Source organism: Bacillus rossius, chromosome 14 (genome assembly GCF_032445375.1).
Source record: "Bacillus rossius redtenbacheri isolate Brsri chromosome 14, Brsri_v3, whole genome shotgun sequence".
Taxonomy (NCBI): Eukaryota; Metazoa; Arthropoda; class Insecta; order Phasmatodea; family Bacillidae; genus Bacillus; species Bacillus rossius.
In genome coordinates, this window is record NC_086341.1 from 37,238,328 (window position 1) to 37,262,589 (window position 24,262).

Sequence of the window (24,262 nt, forward strand, 5' to 3'; positions counted from 1 at the left end):
TTCAATCTGTTTTTGTAATTGTTTGTCTATCCCGCTACAGTTCTTCAACCTAATCGATGCTTGTATCCAACTGTTCAAAGCACGTCGGTGATCTGAGGATGTTTCGTGTGTTTTGAGACGCGTTGATAAGTGCCGCCAGTCGTCAAATCCTTCTTTTCCCAAATTAGAGTTGGGGTTTGTGTTGAGTAAACGACAGCAAAAACAATATACTTTATCTGCAGATTTAGAGTACACGAGCCATCTTCTTTTAAAAATCTCCCCATTTGGCATTACTTTTTCAAAATGCGAATTTGAAAAATGACGGCCGTCACAATTCTTTGGGTAATTTTCGTTGTTCATTTCATTACAAACAGGGCCTCGAAGAAGGATTTCATCTTTTGTTGCAGAGTCAATAATAAGCGGCCATTTTGAAATATCATCTAGTTTTCTCTCTTTAAAAGATGATGATAACGATTCATCTGTTACAACTTCTGTAATATTTTGAGATGCAGATGAGTTTCCAGGAACAGCTAAATCTTCTTGAAAATGGTGCTGTGTATCTTCAAGATCAGAACTTTTTTCAAGCGGGTCTTCTTCTATTGCTTGTTGATATTGAAGTTCTGGTGATGAAGTGTCAGATAACTTTTCGACTCTCAAAAATATTGATAGCAAATTTGCAGATTTTTTAGTTTCGGCTTGCTTTATCCGTTTTCTTTTTAAGTTTTGTGCACCAGACAATTTTTTTGAAGACTGTGACATGTTTTTTAATCTGTAAAAGACACATTTAACCATCACTCGTTACATACATGATATCAAGAAATCAGTGACATAGAATAGGACATACTTGAGTTAAAGATTTAAATTCTGATGTGCGATAATCTATTCCCACGGACCCACGCGATCGAAATCGCCGGCAGTAGCCAGTTATAAAATAATTAAATTAAGTTTTTTTCCTTTATTTAAGTTCAGGAACTATTTTAAAACCCGTTTTTTGCACTTTTAATTAATAACGGACCTGTTTTTAACCACCTTTATTTAACTGGCAGTTAGTATAACTTATTGATTTTTCATTTATTTTCCATTCAAAATACGTAAAAACTCAGTTTCGCTAATTGTCACTTAAATAAAGGCAGTAAAACAGGCCCTTAGACAAAACGTTTTTTAATAGTTATTGGACAAAAAATAAATAACTTTAACAAGAGTGATATATAATATATAGTAGGCCTATACAAATTTGTTAAAACAAACTAGTTACCTACACCTTAACCACCTTATATATAAAACGTAGTATAGGCAAAGATTAAATAATAGTTATTACGTAACAGGTACATCACTTCCATACAAAAGCTATCATACATACACTATAATAAATACACTACAAAAGCGCAGTACATCGGGCTGCAAGGAGAAACGTACTCGACAAACGCGCGTAATCATTAAATGCCTAAGACACCGTGTTTAATCTCGCTGTGCGGTTTCGTTCGTTGATAAGTGGATATGTCTTATCGCAGTACCACATAATACACTAGAAAGTAGTGGTGCACTGATATGACTTTACCGATTACCGATTCTTGAAACGTCCGCTTTATATGATAATAAATTATTACGCTATTCATGTTTGGCCTTTGTGTATAATCATATGTTAACATTTAAATAAGTTAAGATTCTTATCGGAAAATAACTGTACTAAAATAACGGAGATAATTTCAGAACGATTGTGAACGTTTAGAACAAGTAAACGTTAGTAACATTTCAATGCAATGTATAGGTTATGTATGGAAATTAAGTGTCGCCAACGTCTTGTCGTAATATGTATTTCTTATTCGTTAAAACAAACATCGCCGAACATGCACGAAGACGCCATATTTACAAAACTTTGGATACGTTGCTGTTAATATGCGATTAATCGGTATCCGCATCTGTGCTCCACTACTAGAAAGGAACTTATATAAACAATACTTACCTACTTCCGTTTTCTATTAAGAATTCTTCTGTAATAATCTAACGACTCACACACTGTACAACACAGATATACACTCGCGCATATTTTAACGACTTGGCAATTCAATAGACAATGCTTGCCTAGCGAAACAAGTGACGGACGAAATTTAACCCCGCGCCCCACTTGCCCCTAATGAACGACTGGAAATTGGAAGACTCAGGCGCCAAGCAGTTATAGTAACGGCCGGATGAAGCGCCACTGTAAACTGTAGGACACAGGATGTAAATAAATAATTGCTAGTAATGTAATAAGAATGAGCCACGTTAAAAGAGCTGTCGTACACATAATCATTATTAATTTGGATTCATTCAATTTGGAGATCTGACACCGTGACTTCGGAGGGCGGGTACCTCAAATCGTCCATTTTCCCGTGAGACCGATCGTCACCGTCGTTCGTCTCATGTGTCGGTTGATTACAGCGCCCCCTCCCTTGATGGCGCCCGGTGCGGTCGCACCGCTCGCACCGCCCTAGGACCGGCCCTGGATGTGGGATGCTCACTAACGATCGCAAAAGAAGGATGGCTTCGCTAGACTCCAAGGAGAAGGAAAATCAAAACGAAAAAAATTCAAAAACTGATTATGCTAGATCGTGAACTTCTCTTTGATGTGCAAAGTTAGAGTTCTAGTACAAGCCAGAATCAGTTTTTGAATTTTTTTCGTTTTTATTTTTAATTTTTTATTAATTTTTTTTTGTAATTTTATGAAAACTTGTGGCGGTTTTCTTCGTGTGCTTCCGATTATTCTTGTCAATATTATGGTGGTTTTCTCCGTGTGCTCCCGTTTATTCTTGACAATATTATGGTGGATTTCTCCGTGTGCTCCTGATTGTTCTTGTCAATATTATGGTAGTTTTCTCCGGGTGCTCCTGATTATTCTTGTCAATATTTTAATGGTTTTCTCCGTGTGCTTCCGATTATTCTTGACAATATTATGGTGGTTTTCTCCGTGTGCTCGTGATTATTCTTGACAATATTATGATGGATTCCTCCGTGTGCTCCTGATTATTCTTGACAATATTTTGATGGTTTTCTCTGGGTGCTTCTGATTATTCCTGACTAGACATCTGATGGTTTTCTCCGAGTGTTTCTGGTTACAGATGAGAAATTGATCTCTGCATGAAGGATGTTTTTACTTAATGAGGCATGTCATTTTTTTTCAAGGTTACATGTAATTAGTGAATTTCTGCTACTTAATCAACACTTGTAATATTTTTATCAGGTGGAAATTAAAAAAAAATATCATTACTCAGTCAAATAATAATAATCTCTGAGAAATCTAAGAAGCACTAACAGGAAGGACGAACTTCCTTCTCCTTGGAGTCTAGCGAAGCCATCCTTCTTTTGCGATCGTTAGTGAGCATCCCGCATCCCGCATAAAAGAGCTAAATATTATTATTTACCTGCAAGTAACATGTGGCGACATCGGTTGTTGAAAAGCAGAACTACATGCAACAACTAGGTACCTTTGAATGAGATAAATTAATTCTCGCTGATGAAATAATTAAAAAATTCTATTTAAGTAATATATCTAATTTAAAACTTCTAGTTTGCGTCTGGCATTAGTCTCAGTAACTAATATGAATCCTGATTCGGAATTAGTTGCTGTATCAAAACGTCATCACTGTAGATAATGTAGCAAGGTGTTTACCTTGAGAAAGAATGCTAAACGACATGAGAGAAGCGAGTGTAATTTGGGTCCTTGTCAAAAACCATTTCATTGCAGTCAGTGTCAGAAATCCTTTGGTAGAAGATATTACTTGCATAAACATTACAAGACCTGTACAATTAAGATGTATAAAGATAACTAAGACTGGGCTACAACATCGCGGAAGAGGAACGAAGGCGAAAAAGCTAATGCTAAAATTACTGATCTAGATTAAGATAATACTTTAAAATTTAAAACTAACGAAGGAAGTTGTAACCACATTAGAAATGAAAATATATTTACTCTAATATCTAGTCGTCTCCATGAAAATGTGAAAGATGGAGAACCACCTGAAGCTTACAAAGTCGAAGACTTTGATGAATCATCTGAAGCTTGCATGATTGAAGATTGTGGTGACACATCTGAGGCTGACATGATTGAGTACTTTACTGAAGTACCTAAAGCAGGCAAGATCGAAGACTGTGATGGCGGTCAGAGACCAAAACAATGGAAACGACGTAATAAAATAAATTATCCTGATCAAGTTTGTGATGCTGACATGATTGAAGACTTTGGTGACACATCAGAAGCTGGCATGAACGAAGACTGTGCTGACACATCTAAGGCTGACATGATTGAGTACTGTGCTGAAGCACCAAAAGCATGAAAGAGCGAAGACTGTGATGGTGGTTTGAGACCAAAACAACGGAAACGTCATAATAAAACAAATTATCCTGATCAAGCTTGTGATAATCACTGGCACGATGACGAAAGTGACCTTGTGGTTGGTTTTAAAACGATAGACACCAGTGATAATAATATTTATTATAAACATGCAAGGATGATGAACGCAGCAGAAGAGATTGATTATACCTCATAGGAAGATCTTAACATATTGGTTGAAATGCTACGACTACTACATGGATCGCTTTGTGCAGGAAACTATTCGAACATTAAATAAATATCCTTCATACTCAAAGAACTGAGGGAAGCTCGCTACATACAATAATGGCTTAAATTAAATGTATGTGTATAAACTTGAAGATAAATTAATATAATTTTTCTTTCCAAATGGTATCTACCATTTTTGAAATATGATTGCTAAATAAAACTTATAACTTAAAGGTGCAAAATACGTTACCACTGCCAGTCAAAATGTATACTAATAAAGACATGCTAGTAATCATGCCAAGTTCGATAAGAAAAGTAATTGGAATCAGTTGGAACCAATTGAAGATGGAGCTGTTGGAGCGATTGGAGCCTTTTGAAGCATTTGGAGCCTGTTGGAGCTGTTGGAGCCATTTGGAGCATTTGGAGCCTTTGGAGCATTTGGAGGCTGTTGTAGCATTTGGAGCCTTTTGGAGCATTTGGAGCTGTTGGAGCCATTTGGAGCATTTGGAGCTGTCTTAAGCATTTGGAGGCTGTTGGAGCATTTGGAGGCTGTTGGAGCCATTTGGAGCCTTTTTTTGGAGCTGTCAAGCATTTGGAGGCCGTTTGGAGCATTTGGAGCGATTTGGAGTCATTTTGAGCATTTGGAGCTGTCAAGCGTTTGGAGGCCGTTTGGAGCATTTGGAGCCTTTTGAAGCATTTGGAGCCTTTTGTAATCATTTGGAGCATTTGGAGCCTTTTAAAGCATTTGGAGCTGTCAAGCATTTGGAGCATTTGGAGCTGCTGGAGACATTTGGAGTTGTCAAGCATTTGGAGGCCGTTTGGAGCATTTGGAGCCATTTGGAGCTGTGTTAAGCATTTGGAGGCTGTTGGAGCTGTTGGAGCCATTTGGAGGCCGTTTGGAGCATTTGGAGCCATTTGGAGCTGTTAGAGCTATTTGGAGCATTTGGAGCTGTTGGAGCTTAGAAGAAGTCGTTGCACGTCTATGCAGGGCTAAATGTTTATAAGATTGCTGGCTTTCGCAAGTGATTCTGTAGTAGGATAGAAATTGTGTAATAAATATTATGTTTGTAAAAGACTTTGTGGTGTTTTATTTCTCGAAACTTACACTTTTCTGGTTTTTTATAAAAATTAAAAGTTGTTTTGTATCGGCCAGGGATCGAACCAAGGACCTTAGTCGATCGAATCAATCATTATATAGATTACAAATTTATTTAATGAATTTTAAACTTTATCCCGAATCTCTAGCATTACAATTACGAATTTCCAATATGGTGGTCTTGATGTCTGATAGGATGATGGTAGTAGTAGAGGATTTAAAGTATCTTTAAGAATTTTGAACATGGTTTATTGAAATTATTTTTTTCATAAAATTAAACATTATTGCATCGATCGAGGATCGAACCAAGGACTGGAGCGGATCGAATCAATATGTAAGTTAATAAGTGATTTGTTTGATGAATTTTAGATTTTTTCCCGTTTTTCTAGCTACATTATTTCATGATTTCAAAATGGCGGGGGCACCTGCATAATAAATGATTACTGCACTGTAGCGGGTTAGAATAAAACTATCCAGATGGAAATGTACTCTATAATACAATTACACACATAATATGGTTTACTCCAGCATGTGGTAGCTCCTGGTAGCATGTACTGAACATAAAATGTCGGATCCATGATGGTCGCCAAGGACAAAGTCAAATTTTAAGGTCAAGGTCAAATTTCAAGGTCAGGTCAAAGGTGTGGTGACCAGATAATTATACTAACATGGTATCAGCACACTCTAGCAGACGAAAATGAAATGGTGATCTCCAGTGGGTGATTTTAAGATGGCAGCCGTCACGAAAAGTGCAACGGTGGTTTTAAGGATTTATTTATTATTTAATTAGGTTGATTAATTTTTTTAATGATTTTTAATTTTTTTCCCGAATCTCTAGCATTAAAATTACGGATTTTCAAGATGTCGGACATGACGTCATACTAGGTGAAGGTATATATACTTTGACATAAGTGGTGGGAGTCAGTCTGCCAGCAGCCACTGTAAGGGAAGGATCGGTCGTCATTTTTATTTTTTTTGCTCTCACAGGGTTCGAACCGAGGACTCCCAGCTCCATGTCATTAATGTATGTTTTTTTTAAATATTTTTCATTAAAATTTTATTAATTGATTTTTTTTATAAAATTTAAAATTTTTTTCGTTAAAATCTGATAATAAATTTAAAGATGGCGGCCGTAACGGAAATTGCAACGGTGACGTCATCATCCAATATGGCGGAATGTTCGAGAAAACAAAAAGGCGTCATCCAAGATGGCGGATCCAAGATGGCGGATCCAAAATGGCCGCCGGGGTCAAGGTCAAGGTCAAGTCCTGATAGCGGCTTAACAGTGGCTTGAGTTAAGGATGTTTAAGCCACTTTTAGGACTTTTCGATCCACAGGTATTTTCCTGGACTTAAACGGGAAATTTTCCCTCGAAACGGGAATTTTTCCCTCCAAAACGGGATTTTTTTTATTAAAACCGGAATTTTTGAGTCATTTTGAGTCATTTTTGAGGAATTTTGAGGAATTTTTGCCGCCGTGATGTCACAAATCCAATATGGCGGACCGGCAATCTCAATCCACAGCCTGAAGCCTGGGCCCGGACATACATTCCTATACTTCTAGTATTCCTTGCTCCTAATCACTTACTCTGGTTGATTACCTTCTGTATAACCTCAGTGATCGAAATTTATGTTCACCTTTTCCTTACTAAGACAATTCAGGTGCAGATTCTGGAGCAGTGTTTTTTTATGTACGAATGTGTCAAAAATCCATCAGTTTGTTGGTGGTGTTGGGGGGGGGGGGAAATACTACTCTTAAAATATCACTTTATCTGTATGCACGATAAAATATCCTATGTTTAGCTCCCTCCGAAATATTTTTATACAACCTATGACTCGTAGCCTACTCCTTAAATATTTTACTTCCAACACGTTTGATTGCGTAGAGAAGGCGATTCTTCGAGTATGTGGCCCTTTCAGAATGAAATTATTATTATTAGTTACAACTGATGTTTATTTCGAGCCTCTTTGACTTCCAGTTCATACATAAAAGACGAACTACCAGTGATGCTTGACGTCACCAGTAGGGATAGCGTGAAGGAGCTCCTCATTTTGCCAGACGCGACTAGCATACACAAGTATTTATATTGCAATAATAAATTACTAAATGATAGCTTAATTTTCGAAAATATGATTATGTTTTTTACAAGAAGTATGACAGGACATTTACTAATAACATCGTTTTTAAACATCACATATAAAAAAGGAAGTGTAATCAAAAGCCATTAGCTGCAGGTTAGCTAAAAAAGCAAACCAAACAATTTTTCTAGCTCTAGCCTCATGTATACATACTTAAAACCATAATACATTTTAAACACTAAAATTAATGCAATAACCTGCAATATTTTGAAGACAGATATTCAGCTACAAAAAATTCTCCGATAGTATAAAAAGTTTGCCTGTATATATAGTTGCACAGAAAAATACAGTCCTAATGAGATATCAAATATAGCAAATAATACCGCTTTGCAGCATAACGTCATGCTATTAGATGGTCAACGTTCAACTCTTTGTGTAATACACATACGCACATACCTGTGACAAAATGTGTAAAGAAAGAAAATTTGTAGAAGCACCAAACCTTTGTAGTACACAGTTAAATTTTTTTTTTTTTAAGGGGGTAGGAAAACTACATTACTGGCCAACTTATTTGAGTCGCACCTGTGTTTCCGTACCATGTGCGTCTCTGCCTGAGGACGGGAGCAGATAGCAGTTCCCGAAACGTCGCTTGTTTCTGTTTAGGTAAAACTATTGTATTTGTTTGTTTTTTCGTTTTGTCATGTTTTTTGTCTCGCTTCAACTGTTGTGCTGAATTATTTTGGGTTTCAATATTTTTGTGTTGTCATCATTTGTGGGGATTTTTTCGTTCTCTTAGTACATTTTTCTTTGTTTTTTCTTTGTTTGCTGACCATATTCCTGTTTCGGAATATTTTGTGGTGTTCATATCCTTGTTGACAACAGCAATTGTTTGCTTAATTTTGTGTGTTTTTTGTATCTTTTTTTGAGTATTTTTATTTTTATTTTTATTTATTTATTTTATTTATTAGTTTTTCTTCAACAGAAAAAGTTCTTAGCAATGGCGTATGTCCAAAAACTTACATCAAGTCATGCACTCCCATTGCACAAATCTTTTAAAGATAACTTGAATGTAGTGGTTAGCTGTGAACGAGCGTTCTTGCATAAGAGACCAAATCTGATAGTTTTGGCCACATAATCACCGCAGTAAAACATACAATTTGTATATCGTATATGTGTAGTGCACCAAATTAATATTTATTATGATTACCTTGGGTTGCACTCGGTTACGTACGGGTTTCTAACTGAAATGTACCAAAAATAGTAATATTTATTCTCTTGCGCTTTGTTGAGGATCGAGTAGTCTTGGGTGGATGTGGGGGAAAGGGACAGACAGAGTGGCAAAGGGATTGGAAATCTAAATGCTCGCCGAGGCAGAGTACACCATTCCCCCACCCCTCTCTCCCTGACAGGTCATAAACATGATACCCCGCTGGGCGATAAGAATTCTGAGAACAGCGTCCTCTTTCCCACCCCCCTATTTTTTCCGCGCGTTGCTACATCGTTCAACCGTACTGCCTTTGAATATTTATACTGTATAGAAGTCGCCAGCCTAGGTTAAAATGTCTAATACAGTTTGAGGTAGTTGGTTAATTCATCGCCGCAATCGCCACCATCTCTAGGGCATCGACTTGTGGTGGTCCCTAGCGGACAAGTGTCGAACTATTCAAACACCCCTTCCCCCTCCTGTTGAACGACCTTGAGCTGCAGTGAATGTTGGATGGGGGGGTGCGGGGGAATGACAGCGGGCGACAGTGCTGCGCTCTAATGTGTAAATAACAACCTAAGACGATACAGGGCGTTACGGAAGCGCACTGCAGCTGTGAAGTTCCCAAGCTGCTCATCATACGCTCCTGAAAAACGTAGAGTAAATCCTATCCACTCGCGACTTCTATAAAGTATATATATTCAAAGCTAGTACCGGAGCGTGCTACTGTGATGGGGAGAATGGCACCTGGGCGGGAGGCAGGAGACGCAGTCCCTCCAGCCGCGCTTCCCACCGAGCTCCTCCGCCTCCTCGAGGCTGCGCGGCAGTCGCTGGTCCAGGGTCTCCGGCAGCAGAAGGCTGGACGCGCCACCGGCCACCAGCAGCGCGCCCATCGCCGCCAGTGGCAGCACCGGCGCGCCGCCGCCCTGCGAACACGCCCAGAACAATGGCTGTGATCAGTCACCGGCAAGAACAAGGAGGGAAAAAAGATGTGCGACTCTTGAAGTGAAAACTGAAACCATGTTTCACGCGACATGTGTCGCTATCTGTTGGGCGGGCCCATAACTACCAGCAAATAAAAAATCGGATTATAGGTTCTCATACAAAGCTATTTAGTTTTTTTTTTATTAAATGGGGGACCCCTTAAGGGTGTTCGCCCCGCCAAAAATTAGCTCTTTATTATATAAAAGAGAATACAAATATAAAACATGGAAGAGAACATCTGATACATTTACATTAAGGTATTTACAATTAAAGATACATACATTCTTGTTCCTTCCAACATTCAAGTCCTTGGGGGCCGATAATTCGTGTGAGGTGAAGTGTCAATTTACATTTGGTGGTGATGATGTGATGGTGTGGCCGGGTCCGTTGGCTCGGGCCCGGTCCTTGCGGCTGACATCGGGATCTGCGTTTCGGTGGGGTGGTCAGGTAGAGAGTGGTGCAGTAGCGTGGTGTGATTGGTTCCACAGTGCCTTCTCGTAGCTGTGCTGGTCCCCAGGGTTAGCCGCCGGCCCCTCCCGCTGGGTCGATGTCGTCCTCGTCGGTGGAGTCCTATGCCTGGAGATGATCCGTCGTGAAGAGTGGTCTTCTGGGATGAGGTGAGTTGGGGGGAGGGTCGGCGATCTGTCTGATGAGGGGGTTGAGGCTGTGAAAGCATTTGTGGACGAATTTCTTGGTGCTTTTGGAGATGGTGTCGTGGATGTGGGGAAGACTTGTTTCATGCAAGAGTTCTTGCCGGGGGGTGGCGCGGCGAAGCCCCAGGATCAGACGGGTGCCAAGGAAGAACGTCCTGGTGATAAGTCTTAGGTTGTAGAGGGATGAGTGAGACCAGGTGGGACAGGCGTACATGAGGTGGGAGATAACGTGGGTGCGATAGACAGTAATTCTGTTCTGGAAGGAAGTGCCGGAGGTGGGGCGGAGGACTGGGGCTAGTTGTCCCATGACTGCTCTGGTTTTGGCACAGATACTGTTGAGATGCGGGAGGAATGTGAATGATGCGTCCAGTGTGACTCCCAGGTAGCGGATGGTTGGTGACCAAGGGATGGTGTGTTGGGTGATTCTGGAGGGGTGTTCATGTCGTGGGTGGTATCTGGAGAACAGGATGGCGTTGGTTTTGGTGTGGTTGATCCCAATGCCATTCGCTAGGAATTGGGTGTTCAGGGAAGTTAGTCCGCGACTGAGGCGATCCCTGAGCAACGGCTCGGTGACAGAGGAGGCGAGGAGGCATGTGTCGTCAGCGTATTGGACAAGGTAGGTGCCAGGTGGAGGGGTGAGGTCTGCAATGTACAGGATGGTGCTCAGGATGGCGCCTTGGGGGACACCAGCCTGGATGGGTCAGGGGTCAGAGAAGATGTTCTCCACTCTCACCTGGAAAGAGCGGTCCTCCAGGAAGGCGGGTCAGGTGCGGGGGGATTGCGGTGGCGGATAGGCGGCGGATGAGTTGAGCGTGTGGGACGGAGTCAAAGGCTCATGTGAGGTCAAGGAGCACCATGCCGTGTGTTGCCGCCAGGAGAAGCCCTGTACCACCAGCAGTTCCACCCGGGCGATGGCGTGGGATGTGGAGTGGTGGGGACAGAAGCCGAACTGGTGATTGGGGAGAAGGTTGTGGTTAGTGATGACAAGGAGGAGTTGCAGGATGGTCCTCTCCGTGACCTTTGATAGGATTGGAAGGAGAGAGATTGGTCGGTAGGATGAGGGAAGGGTCGGTGGTTTGCCAGGTTTGGGGATGGGGCAGAAAATGGGTGTCTTCCATGAGGATAGGAAGTGGCATTGGATGAACATGGCATTGATGAGCTTGGTGAGGAAGACGATGGCTTTCCGGGGTAGGTGGCATAGGATTGGGGTGGGGATTGAGTCTGAGCCGGGGGCCGCAGAGAGGCGGAATTGAGAGATGACTTTTTGGAGTTCCCTGGGGGTGACCAGGGGGAAGTTGGGGGTGTCGGGGAGTGGGGGGAGGGTGACATGGTGAGAGAGGGGGGGAAGCTTCGTCATCGGAGGAGTCTGATGAAAGGGAGGTGTTGGTGGCTGAGGCGAAGGTGGATTGCAGGTAGGCGGCCACTGCCTCGGATCTCTCCTTGGCAGTTTCCGCCACTCCTGTGGGAGTGGTGATGGGTTGTGGGGTGTAAAAAATTACTCCGTGCGGGGGCAAACAGCCCAAGTCCATCTCTACCTGCACCGCCAGTTACAAGCATTATTTTTCAACCCCGCTAACCTTGACTTCGCCAAGGTCACTTGCGTAAACGCAGTAGAGACGCAAAACTAAATTACAAGTTTGATTGGGTGTGCAGTAGGTTATTGCAGCGTTCAAGACAATTACATTATATGCAAATATTTAAATTTATTCCCGATAAATTAGAATTCATGAAGTACAAACAAGTGAAATAAAATATATAGAAAACTACATAAAATTTACAAATGCTATACGTGACGCCCGGCCGTAGCGATCACGTTAGCTGCGGCACAAAAACCTTGCCATCGCATAAGTCTAATCTGTCCATCACTGCGCGAGGGAGGGGAGGGAGAGACCACACGAAATCTTGGCTTGCGTCCCAAAAAACAACCTCTTCTTTCACCATTAATAAAATTAAAGTTTTACTTACATTGGTGCTCGCCGTGCCGTAGAAATTTACCAAACTGTACCGCCTCGGGTACCCGGGCTGTAGACTGGGCGTAGATGACCATGTTGCACAATCAAATGGCGCCGGTCGACGCACTTCGGGGCGTGGTGGATTAACACTCGCGACTTGCGAAAAAGTTTAAAAACGTTGATGCGAAATACGTTGCCGTACATTACAGGTTATCCAAAATATAATGTAGCTGATGCGGGCCGCGGCAACGATAACTCCGCGTAGCAGTGTCAATGGTTAACTGTTCATACCGAAGTGTGGGTCGCGTCCCAACTCCCGAGCACGGAGTTACCCTGGGATCTCATATTCACAACTGACCCGCCCGCAAGCTTCTCTCAACTTCGACTGCCCACAGTCCAAACTGTCCGCTCGCCGCATACGTCACACTTCGTGACGTCAACCACCCCCCTCCGCTAATTTCCCCCTCTCTCATGCGTGGACAAGTCCATTCAGTAGGGGTCAATGGCCGCACGGTAAACCACAGTACTTGATTAAATATTAACTAAAACTAGTAAAGACTTATATAAAATATGAAAACATTACTTAAAAAGTTATGTTAAAATTATAATTAAACATAATAAACACTAAACATAATCACATGAGACACCTGAAATGTCTCAGGGTGTGATGGTGGATGGGGTCGCTTTGAGTCGCCTGAGGTAGGACCAGAGGGAGCCGGTGGTTGTGGATCGGGAGGTGAGACACTGTGTTTCCTGCCGGGCCTTCCACTCCGTCGTCAGCCGGCAGCACCAGCTCCACAGCAGGAGGAAGATCCTCCTGCCAGCGAGCACGACAGCGGTTCCAGATGGACAGAGCATCTCTGATGGTATGCGGGAATGAGATGAGGCGGGTGCAGTGGGGGGCGAGGGGGATGTGATCGTGAGCTGCATCCGATATTGCACGGGTGAGGGTGAGTGTGTTGGTGTCAATATGGGCTGGGGAGTTGAAGAGGGTCGTGTGATCGAGGGAGTCGCAGAGGGAGTACTTGAAGGCGAACCAGTTCGCCTTCGGGAAGTCGAAGCGGGGGAGGTTGGTGTTGGTGTGGGGGAGGTAATGGAGTGAGCCGATGACGGGGATGTGGTCTGAGGTGCCGGTGGTGATGGTGTGGAGGTCCGCATTGAGGGGGAGGGCCGAGGTGAGGGCGAGGTCTATTACGCTGGGGTGCCTATTCCGCTGGGCTGGATAGAATATGGGAGTGTGGGGGGGGGCATGAAGAGAGAGATGAGAGGTGCGGAGGAGCTGATGGAGTGATCTGCCCCTTCTGTTGGCCGTCATGCAGCCCCAGAAGGGGTGCGTGGCATTGAGGTCCCCCACAAGCACGACGTGTGCGTCCAGCCTACCGAGGGCCATGATGTCAGCTGTGGGGAAGGGTTGTTGTGGGGGGAGGTAGAGGGATACCAGGGTGAGGGCGTAGGGACCTCCGTGGAGTCGCACAGCGACCACCTCATTTGCGGGGGATGTTTGGGTGTTGCGGCGATGGTGGGAGATTCTCGAATGGAGGAGCAGTGCCCCCCCCCCCGCCGCACCTCCCGGCGCGGTCGGAGGGGTGGGTGGCATAGCCGGGGATCAGGAGTTGGTCGGTGGGAGATAGCGAGGTTTCTGAAAGGAACACGACATCGGAGGAGTGGGTCTGGATGAGGTGGAGGAGGTCTGGGTGCTTGGGGAGGAGGGAGAAGGTGTTCCAGATAAGGATCTTGAGGGGTGGTGTGGGATTCATAAGAATAATGAGAGCAGGGCTTGAACCTCAAACTTTTCCTTTTTGGTGGGGGCTTGGGAGAGGGCACTCATGGTGCGGCGGATGATGGGCAGGTAGCATTTTATCCAGGAAGTGATGGTGTGGAAGGTTTCGGTGAGGGAGGTACATTCTGCGGTGGTGGTTGGGTTGTTCGTGGCAGGGGGAGTGGTGCTTGGTGGGTGAAGGGGTGGCGTGGCGATGGTGGGTGGTTTGGTCCAGGCATTTCCCTTGAGGGGGGGGGGGGAATGTTCGGGTGGAGGTGGTGTTGGGTGTGGGGGGTGCAAAAGTGGGGGTGGGAGCTTCGGTCGTGGGTCTGAGAGGGTGGCGTTTCGTGTAGGCGATGAGTGTCGGGCATTCCGGTGAAGTGGCGATGTGGGCACCATTGCAGAGGCAGCACTTCCTCTTCTCGGGGCCGGCGGTGCACTCCCGGGACCAGTGCTCCCCGGCGCACTTGAAGCACCGGAGAATGCGGTCGCACTTGTTGGAGCGGTGGCCGGGGGTCTGACAGCGATAGCACTGCGGAACTCTGCCGGATCCACGGTACTTCTCCAACTTGACCACCCAGACACCAAGGTTCCTGATCTGAAGGAGTTGGGGGGCTTCCCCTGTCTGATTCGTGGACACCAAGAATGGCTTGGTGTCCGTATCCGGGCCCATCCTCAGTGGGACCACCGTCGACACTGGGTAGCCATCTTGCTGGAGTTGTTCTCGGAGGTCGTCAGCAGTGGTCGCTAGGGGCAGTTGCTTTATGACTACTCTGTCGCATTTTTCATCGGGGCGTAGTCCAGTGAAGGGTTGGAACCCTTTCTGTCTCAGGGAGTCGTACAGTATGGTGTGGTCGTGGGCGTTTGATGTGTAGAAGGAGGTCTTGTCCTTTATGCTGGTGATGGTGAGGATGCCAGACAGCTGTTTCTGGAGTCTTGCTGCTGTAAGGAATGGTTGGGCGTGAGCTGGGACGATACAAGAGATGGGTGGCATTTTGGGCTGTGGTGAGGGGTTGTTCTGGGCTGGGGCAGAGGATGGGCCAGGGGCGGAGGAGGAGGAAAGCTGTTGGTGGTCTCTTCGTACAGTGCGTTTCTGTTGGTGCTGTCTTTGTGGTTTTGGTTTCGGTTGCATCGTCGGGAGGGTGGGGGCGTCGTAGTTGTCGTCTGCATCCAGGTACAGGTTGTCCGCGAAGCGGATGCTGGTGGTGATGGTGGAGGTGATAGATGAGACGGAGCCGATTGAGTCTGTCCTGGGGCGTTTGCATGTCTTTTTAGGCTTGACGAAGCCATCCTCCATGATAATGTCCTGGGGAGGCGGTGGCGCTTGGTGGGCTGGTGGTGGTGGTCCAAGTGGTAGGTCAAGCAGGGCAGGAAGTTGTTGTTGTCGCTGTTGTTGCTGTAACTGGAGCTGTCGGAGTTGCTGGTTAATCTGTTCCTGCAGTTCGTTTTTTTTAGTTAATACGTTTATTTTTGTTGTATTAAGTTATCTCCTTGGCGGCGCAAAAATTATTCAATCCATGCGAAAATACTTAATGCTGTTTTGTAATAAACTGTCATGTTATAAATAAAGGAGTAGGAGGTGCAAAAACTCATTGTATTACGCACTACAAAATTAGTGGCTACCTAAATAGAGTGAATTTTCACTGGTTTGTTTGCCTGATAATAGCTTATACATTACTTCTCCTAATAAATTAATGTAGTTATGTCAGCAATATATTATGAAAACTACCATCTAGCAGACGGGCCCATAAGTACTTCAAAAAACTAGGTCTCAGTCTCGGTAATTAGAGTTTCTCCCCCGTGGTCTCCGGGGGGTCGTGGCCTCTATCGCCGGGGGGCGGGGGGGGGGGGGCCGATTTCGGCGGAGCAGTTGAACCAAATGGTGGGAAAAGGGCTGCGATTTCGTCCAAAGCTTCTTGGGCAAGGGAGTCTTTCATTTGATGCAATTTATATATTTTTATTATTTTTTTGACGTTATAACGTCTTATAAATTGATGAACGCCGGCTGCACGCACGAAAAAGCATAACTCATTGTCACGTTCCGATTAAGCCGAGCGTGCAAGCGAGAGCGCGGAAGAAGCGATAGAAAGGCACGATCGGCTTGTGACACATCTATCTCTCTTCCACTCCATCGGCCGATGCGTCCGAGTAGAAGAGAGAAATCGGCAGCACACAGCCTACATGTGAACTGTTTTGTCAACTGTTTATAAAGTGAAGTGAAAAGTTAATGTGGTTTGTATGCAATTTTTCATCAATGTTTTCTTATGAAGTTATCACGTAAATTTATCGTCCGTAAACCGACTTTACAGACAAAACCCTTTTTTTAGATTTTGGGTGGCCTACGGTGCGAAACCACACGAAAATAGATTTTTCGAGAAAAAAAATTAGAGCAAAATTTTAAATGGTTATTGTGTTTATATATATATATATATATATATATATGTATATATATATATTAAAAATCCAGAACGAATCTTCATTTTACAAATGTAATGATGAGTTGACATTTTTCTCCACTTTAACCTCCAATACAGGTACACAAATGGCTGTCATATTGTTACGTGTAGTACACTGAAATCCCCCTCTCCTGTTCGCTTAAAACACCCCCCTTCCTTTCCCACTTCCACATACACTCGTATATAATAGGACCTTATGCTCCATAAGTGTATTTCCCTGATCTCTGGTCTTTACCCTTTCGCGATCTCCTCGCGAACACACGCCATGCTGAATTCTTAACTTTATCGTCATTTCTATTATTTAAGGGATTAAATTGAAATCTTTACAAAGTACCTTCGTTGCATTTGTTGTTTAGCATGAAATATTTTTAACAAATTTTAGCTACGTGTAATAAAATGGTTGTTTAAATAGTTATGCAAGTTATGGTAATTATTAATTGCGCAATTGGCTACAACCATTCAACGAAAAAACAAACAAAGTAAAACTGATAAAAAAATTGGCTGTCTGTAAAGTCGGTTTACGGACGATAGTTTAACGTGACAACGTCATATCAAAACATTGATGAAATGATTGCATACTTTAATGAATAAAATTGAATCATTTTTATTGAATTATCACTATTTTGTATGGATGCAAAGGAGTGAAATGAAATCTACAATTTAATTGATAAATTTACTTTTATTTGCACTCATTAATTCAAAAATGTTTATTATTTTAACGAACAGATTATTTTAACTATAACTTTTATACATGTTTGCTATTTAACTTCTTCCAATCTGTGTTATTCTCTTAAGGATAGGACGATGATAGGAAAAGTAGGAAATGAATGGGAGTGTTTCAAGTTTAATGTACTTCGAAAAAGTCAAATCGATGGTTGTTCCAAACGAATGGAAGAGAGATAGATGCGGCGCAAGCGTACAATGAGCGTAACGGGACAATGTGCGTAACGGGACAATGAGTATTCCTTTTTCGTGTGTGCAGCTGGCGTTCATAGATTTATTAGACGTTGTCACGTCAAAAATACAACGGTATTTAAAATAAGCTTCAGTAACCTGCACCATAGAAAAACATGTAAGCAAGACTTTCAGTACTCGCCAGTGATTGTAAATATCTAAACTCGGTAACGAGCAAATATACGTGTTCTCATGTTGCAAATACACTTGTTATACGAAACTTGGACTTGAGATTTAACGTAGAATTCTTTAAAATAATGGCCTGCATGATTAATATGCTAAAATTGTGTCTTCAACTACATTTATTTACGCGAATCACACGTAGTTTCTGCACCGGCCGACAGTATTCTTTACCGGATCAGCTACGTTGACTATGAAATAATTCGATTTTCAGAACAAAATGTTAAACTAGTAATGAAACGGCTCCGATGAAAAATAAATGACTTGAAAAAGTACTGAACTCCGTCTTTGGACCTGATTTCGACACTGAATTTTATTAAAATTCTGGCAATTTTCAAAAATTGATCAATTTAAAATTTCCCTTTGGCTTTGTTAACACTAGTTTCTGCCATTCACCGCAGATGGCAGCTCATTGGTTACCCTTTTCCGTTCCATGCGACTTCCGTTCGATTCACAAAATGGCCCCTACCAAATGCAGCGTACAGAGAGCTAAAATGTTACACATAAAAAATTACAGATGAATGTCACTGTGGAACTTAAAATTCGGCAGCGCAGTGATACGACACAGCGACCCAAAACAACAGCCAAAATCCAACAAAAAATCTGAATACGTTAAAGTATATCTCACAATAATATTCTTTAGTAGTATGAAAATATTTCTTCTGGGACAGGCTTAAAGCTGTAGTGCAAGGTGCCGGTCAATGACCCCGGTCGCTATCATGGATTGTGACATCACGGTGGCCATCTTGGAGTCAAATTTCATCAAAATTCTTTAAAAATCCTAATAATTTTCCTATTTCGAAAAAAAAAATGTCAGTTTTTAAGAAAAATTACCAATGTTTTCCCTAAAAAAATTCCGAAGGCTTAATATAATTTTCCTCAGAAAAGCTTAATGTTTTTCATGGAGGCTTAAATTTCTTCTAAGAAGCTTAAATTCTTTAAAATGCAAAAAAAAAAAGCAAAAAAAAAGCCTCTGGGTCATGACCTTGACCGTAAAGAGGAATTATCCTTTCGAAATATTGAAATTTTTATGTATTTTGATGATATTTGACACCAAGATGGCCGCCGTAACATATCAAATTTATAAATGCTCAACAAGCATAAAAAGCTAAAAATTCCATCCAACACTGTGATACATTATTCACTTTTAAAATGAGATTAAAACCGAAAATTTGGAAACAACTCAGCCCAAAAATAAACTTTGATAGTGAGATTAGATTTAAAACTATTTGAGGTCATTTGTCAAAATTTAATAGATGCAGAAAATTGGAAGCTACTTTCCATCCAATACTACCCCTCAAATATTTGACAGCGTGACTTGGCTATTAGCAAGAGCATGGGCGTAGATCCCGGGGGGGCCAGGGGGGCCCGGGCCCCCCCTGGAATTAATGGGGCCCCCCCTTGGGGGGGCCCACTTCGTGATTTTAAAGTTAATGGTGCACACAACATATATATCAGATTATTATTTACAATGACGACAGACACTTTGACATGCTTTACATTCATACCTTCGAGTTCCATAGTTATTTTCCCTTACCCCTTCTGCGAAAGCCATGGTATGGAGTTTTCCAGTGAGAACTTTGAAACCCTTAATTCCTAGAAACCGTTCATTCCAAAGGATAAAGCTAGGGTAAGGTTCCGTTAGCATTTCCTCCCCATTGTTACCCACACTACCTTGTGCTCTGAATCGACAGTATTATAGGTTTCAGGTAGTCTGTTTTTAAAGTGGTTTTTCTCTCGTGTGCGCCAGTCTTCTGCTTTCTTGGCAAACATAAACATGGATAAGTTCGTGACGCGGAAGACACGGAAAACAGAATCTCACCTGGTAAGCTTGATTGTTTTATAAGTAGTGACTATTATTTAGGTAATATATTTTATTTAAGTGATTATGTAATATTTTCTCCAGTAAATAAACAACGTAATACTTTAACAGTAATTATAGCAGAATTTAGTTTATTTACGAACTGAAACTTATATACCATTTTCTGGAATTTTTTAGCTCATCTTCATTCTGTAAGGCTAGCTGCTCTGTACGTTACATGTGAATATACAGGGAATAATTTTTTTCCTCGTCAATATGGAATTTAAAATCACTCCCCTTTTATTATCAATCGATAATTTTCACAATTCATGGCCGATAATCACTTTATAACATTTGTTATTTGATAACTGCAACACTGCACGAGTAAACAGAAGTAAGAGTGAGAAAGAAGTATTTAAACGTTACACATACGTATTTAAGTTAATAAGGAAGCAAACGCGTCTCTTTAATAACTAATCAAGCGGCATATTTTAACTAAATAATTCACTTCCAAAACACTGATTATACTAAATATAAGCCGAGAAATGTATGTAGTTTAATTAGCTGAAGGATAAATTTCATAGTTCTATCTCCGAGGTTTTTCATTTGTATCATTAAGTTTTTTTTTCTTTTTTACCTGGTTGATGCCTTTACAAAATAAAATATTCTTTAAGGGTTTTAATATGATTCGATCGTTCATTTGATGTTGATCCGTTTATTAGCTTTGGCGCTTTGGGTTTTTAGGGCGCATCAAAAACTGTGAACAAAGAATTTCACGAACAGCATTTGAATCGCAGTAATTATGTGATGTGGCATAAAAAAAACCCGACAAAGTGCGAGTCTAACTCGCGCACGAAGGGTTCCGTACCATTATCTATAAAAACGGCAAAAAAAAAAATCATGTCTGTTGTATGGGAGCCCCACTTAAATATTTATTTTATTCTGTTTTAGTATTTCTTGTTATAGCGGCAACAGAAATATATCATTTGTGAATTTTTTTTCTGTTTTCACGTTTGTTGTATGTGAGCCCCCCTTAAATATTTGTTTTATTTTAATTTAATCATTAATTTTTAAATTGAAATTAGAATAAACACTTTTGGAAAATGGTAATGTATCGGTGGGGTGTTATATATTTGCATTATATTCACGTATATTATTATTATATATTTTTTATGGATATTTTATGTACTTAGGTTAACAAATTATTCAAAAATGTTTGAGAGATCACTGCTTATAGTCATGAATTAATAATTACTAAAACATTTTGCTCTGCTTTATTGTTAATATCACTTACGTAAAAATAAAGTGTATAACATACGAGCTTATCATCCAGAGAAGACTTGTTTCGGTTGACCTCTAGCGTAAAATTCTTAAACCACAGAATTCACGGGCCCCCCCTGGAAATCCTACAGATTTGCGCCCATGAGCAAGAGGATGAATAAAAGCGAAGGCTCGTGTATATATATAATATATATATATACATCGATTGCTTGGAATATAATACAGAATAGCGAACAATATGCTAGAAAGACTAAGTTGATACTCCGATGTTTTAGATTTCCCTAAGGAGGGACGGGGGAGAATTTGTAGGGCATATGTATAGTAGATTTTAAACGAAGTTTTAACTGATTAGACAGAGAGAATCACGATTACAATAGACGATAAAGCACGTTGAGTGATTGAGCGTGCGAGCAAAAAAAAGAGGGGGGGGGGTGGAAAAGAAAGAGAGAGAGAGAGAGAGAGAGAGAGAGTAAACGCTTAAAAAAAAAAGGGGGGGGGATGTTACCGACAAAATGAAGAATTGGAGAACTAAGAATGGAAGTGTTTATTTATTATTCTGTAATGGCCAGTGTTTTTTTGTTCGAGTTTAATATTTTTTTGCTTTGTTGTAAGTATAGAATTTCGCTATGGTTTTACCTTGTGTGATTCACATGTAAGAAGATGGAAAGTTTTTGTTGGTCTTATAATGTTTGTTTTCCATGATGCTGTTTCTGCACCTATTTGATTAACGAATGCTAGTGGTTTTTCATAGCGGTCATATTAGTTGGATGAAAATATTTAGCCCTTCAAATACTTTAACATTATCTCATCAAGTATGTAATTATATTAGTTTGATGTCTCTTTTGCACACTCTTTCCATCTTTTACACGCTTTTTTCATATTTAAATCAGGTTAGTGATAGAATTAACGTGATTACCTTCTCAGCATTTCAATTTTCTATTATTTTGTTAAAAAAATATACCTTTGTTATTAAGAATAAATCAAATGCACATGAGATGAAACAATATATTTTTAAAATGATATATTTTTCGCTATGTATATTTTTGATCTTAGAAGAAAAAATTCCAACAAATATATTTTTTTATTGTTGATGTATTGCCACACATTAAGGATTTTGGACTAGGTTACTTTCCTTCTGTTTTGGTACTAATAGGCAGGTTAGGCTCCATCTGGGCAAGCAGTTTTTTACCTTGTGTGTTTTAAAACTTGGGGAATAGAGTGGTGCATGCAGTGAGACCTCAAATGCTAGTAAAGTTTCTTAAAGGTAAGAATTATTAATGGCACACATACTAGTCTTAAGACATTAAAAGGTTACATAGCATAAAAAGCTACCAATGTTATTATGTAATTAACATTATATTAATTCCCTGGGCATTTCTCATGATATTTTAAAACACCTTTTTCATTCCCTGATTTTTGTTTTTTCCCCCCAGATATTCATGAACGCGGGAACCATTCTCTAAGTCTAGGTCCAACAAACGTTTTTGTTTTTACATTTCCTGTATGTATACCAAAAAAGCTCTCTTGAATGTTATGTTTTTTTTCAAAAATTTTCTCAATAGATATAGGCCTTATACTACATCTTATTTTGTAGTTTTAAATAGTAAAACAATTACTAATAATTAATTCCTATCCCATTCGGGATATTTTACAGTAGAAAATTATGTTTCTTAAATATCTGATGATAAAAAGTTGTGACCCAACAAACACAAAAAGAGTTATACAGGATCTCCACACAAATATGAAAAAAAAAAAAAAAAATTCCTGACTTTTTTCTGACTCAACATTACTAAAAAATTTCAAATGCCACGCTTAAAAAAAACAATTTAGCATTATTGCGAATTCCAATAAGAAATAACGAAAATATAGCCACAGCTGCCCTAGAATTAAAATTATTAATAATAACATTAAAAAAAACTCGCATACATTTTATAGTTTGTATGACTATGCACTAAAACTCCATCACAAAAAAAAACCGATGGTAAAATGAAATATTAAATTATCCAATCCAATGACTACCACTGGAAAATTCCCATTACTTTTCCAGGACTGCAAAGTAATTTTCCGTGACATTCCTTAGCCATTTTCAACTTTCCTGTCTTTCCAGAATGTCGCCACCTTATTATGGGAATATATTTATAGAAAATCGTAAGTAACTCCCCTACTCCACCACATTCATCCACGCAACCAGACACCAGCATTCCACCACAACCACCCCCTACGACAGACTCCAGAATCATTTACACCCAAACGCATCAAAGACGCACACATAGACACATGCCAAAAGGTGATGGACGGCTATGAGCGGCCTGGGACTCCTTGCGTGTCCCCGTGGATCGATGCCACAGACAGGCACAGACAGACACAGACAGGCACAGACAGCCACATACGGGCACGGACAGGCACGGACAGGCACAGACAGGCACAGACAGGCACATACAAGCACAGGCAGGCACAGACAGGCACAGACAGCCACAGTCAGGCACAGACAGACACAGAAAGGCACAGACAGGCACAGACAGCTACAGACAGGCACATACAGGCACAGACAGCCACAGACCGGCATGTGGACTCACTGGCTTCAACACCGGCAATGACGACAGTGTCAGTTCCGCGACGCGCTGGTCGCCGACTGTGCTGTCCGCACTGGCGACTGATCGTGAGCCGCCGAGGTAACGCCATTCACCAGGTAGTTGACTGAGCCGCCGAGGTAACGCCACTCACCAGCTAGTCGACCGAGCCGCCGAGGTAACGCCACTCACCAGGTAGTTGACTGAGCCGCCGAGGTAACGCCACTCACCAGGTAGTTGACTGAGCCGCCGAGGTAACGCCACCCACCAGGTAGTCGACTGAGCCGCCGAGGTAACGCCACTCACCAGGTAGTCGACCGAGCCACCGAGGTAACGCCACTCACCAGCTAGTCGACCGAGCCGCCGAGGTAACGCCACTCACCAGGTAGTCGACCGAGCCGCCGAGGTAACGCCACTCACCAGGTAGTTGACTGAGCCGCCGAGGTAACGCCACTCACCAGGTAGTCGACCGAGCCGCCGAGGTAACGCCACTCACCAGGTAGTTGACTGAGCCGCCGAGGTAACGCCACTCACCAGGTAGTCGACCGAGCCGCCGAGGTAACGCCACTCACCAGGTAGTTGACTGAGCCGCCGAGGTAACGCCACTCACCAGGTAGTCGACCGAGCCGCCGAGGTAACGCCACTCACCAGGTAGTTGACTGAGCCGCCGAGGTAACGCCACTCACCATGTAGTTGACCGAGCCGCCGAGGTAACGCCATTCACCAGGTAGTTGACTGAGCCGCCGAGGTAACGCCACTCACCAGCTAGTCGACCGAG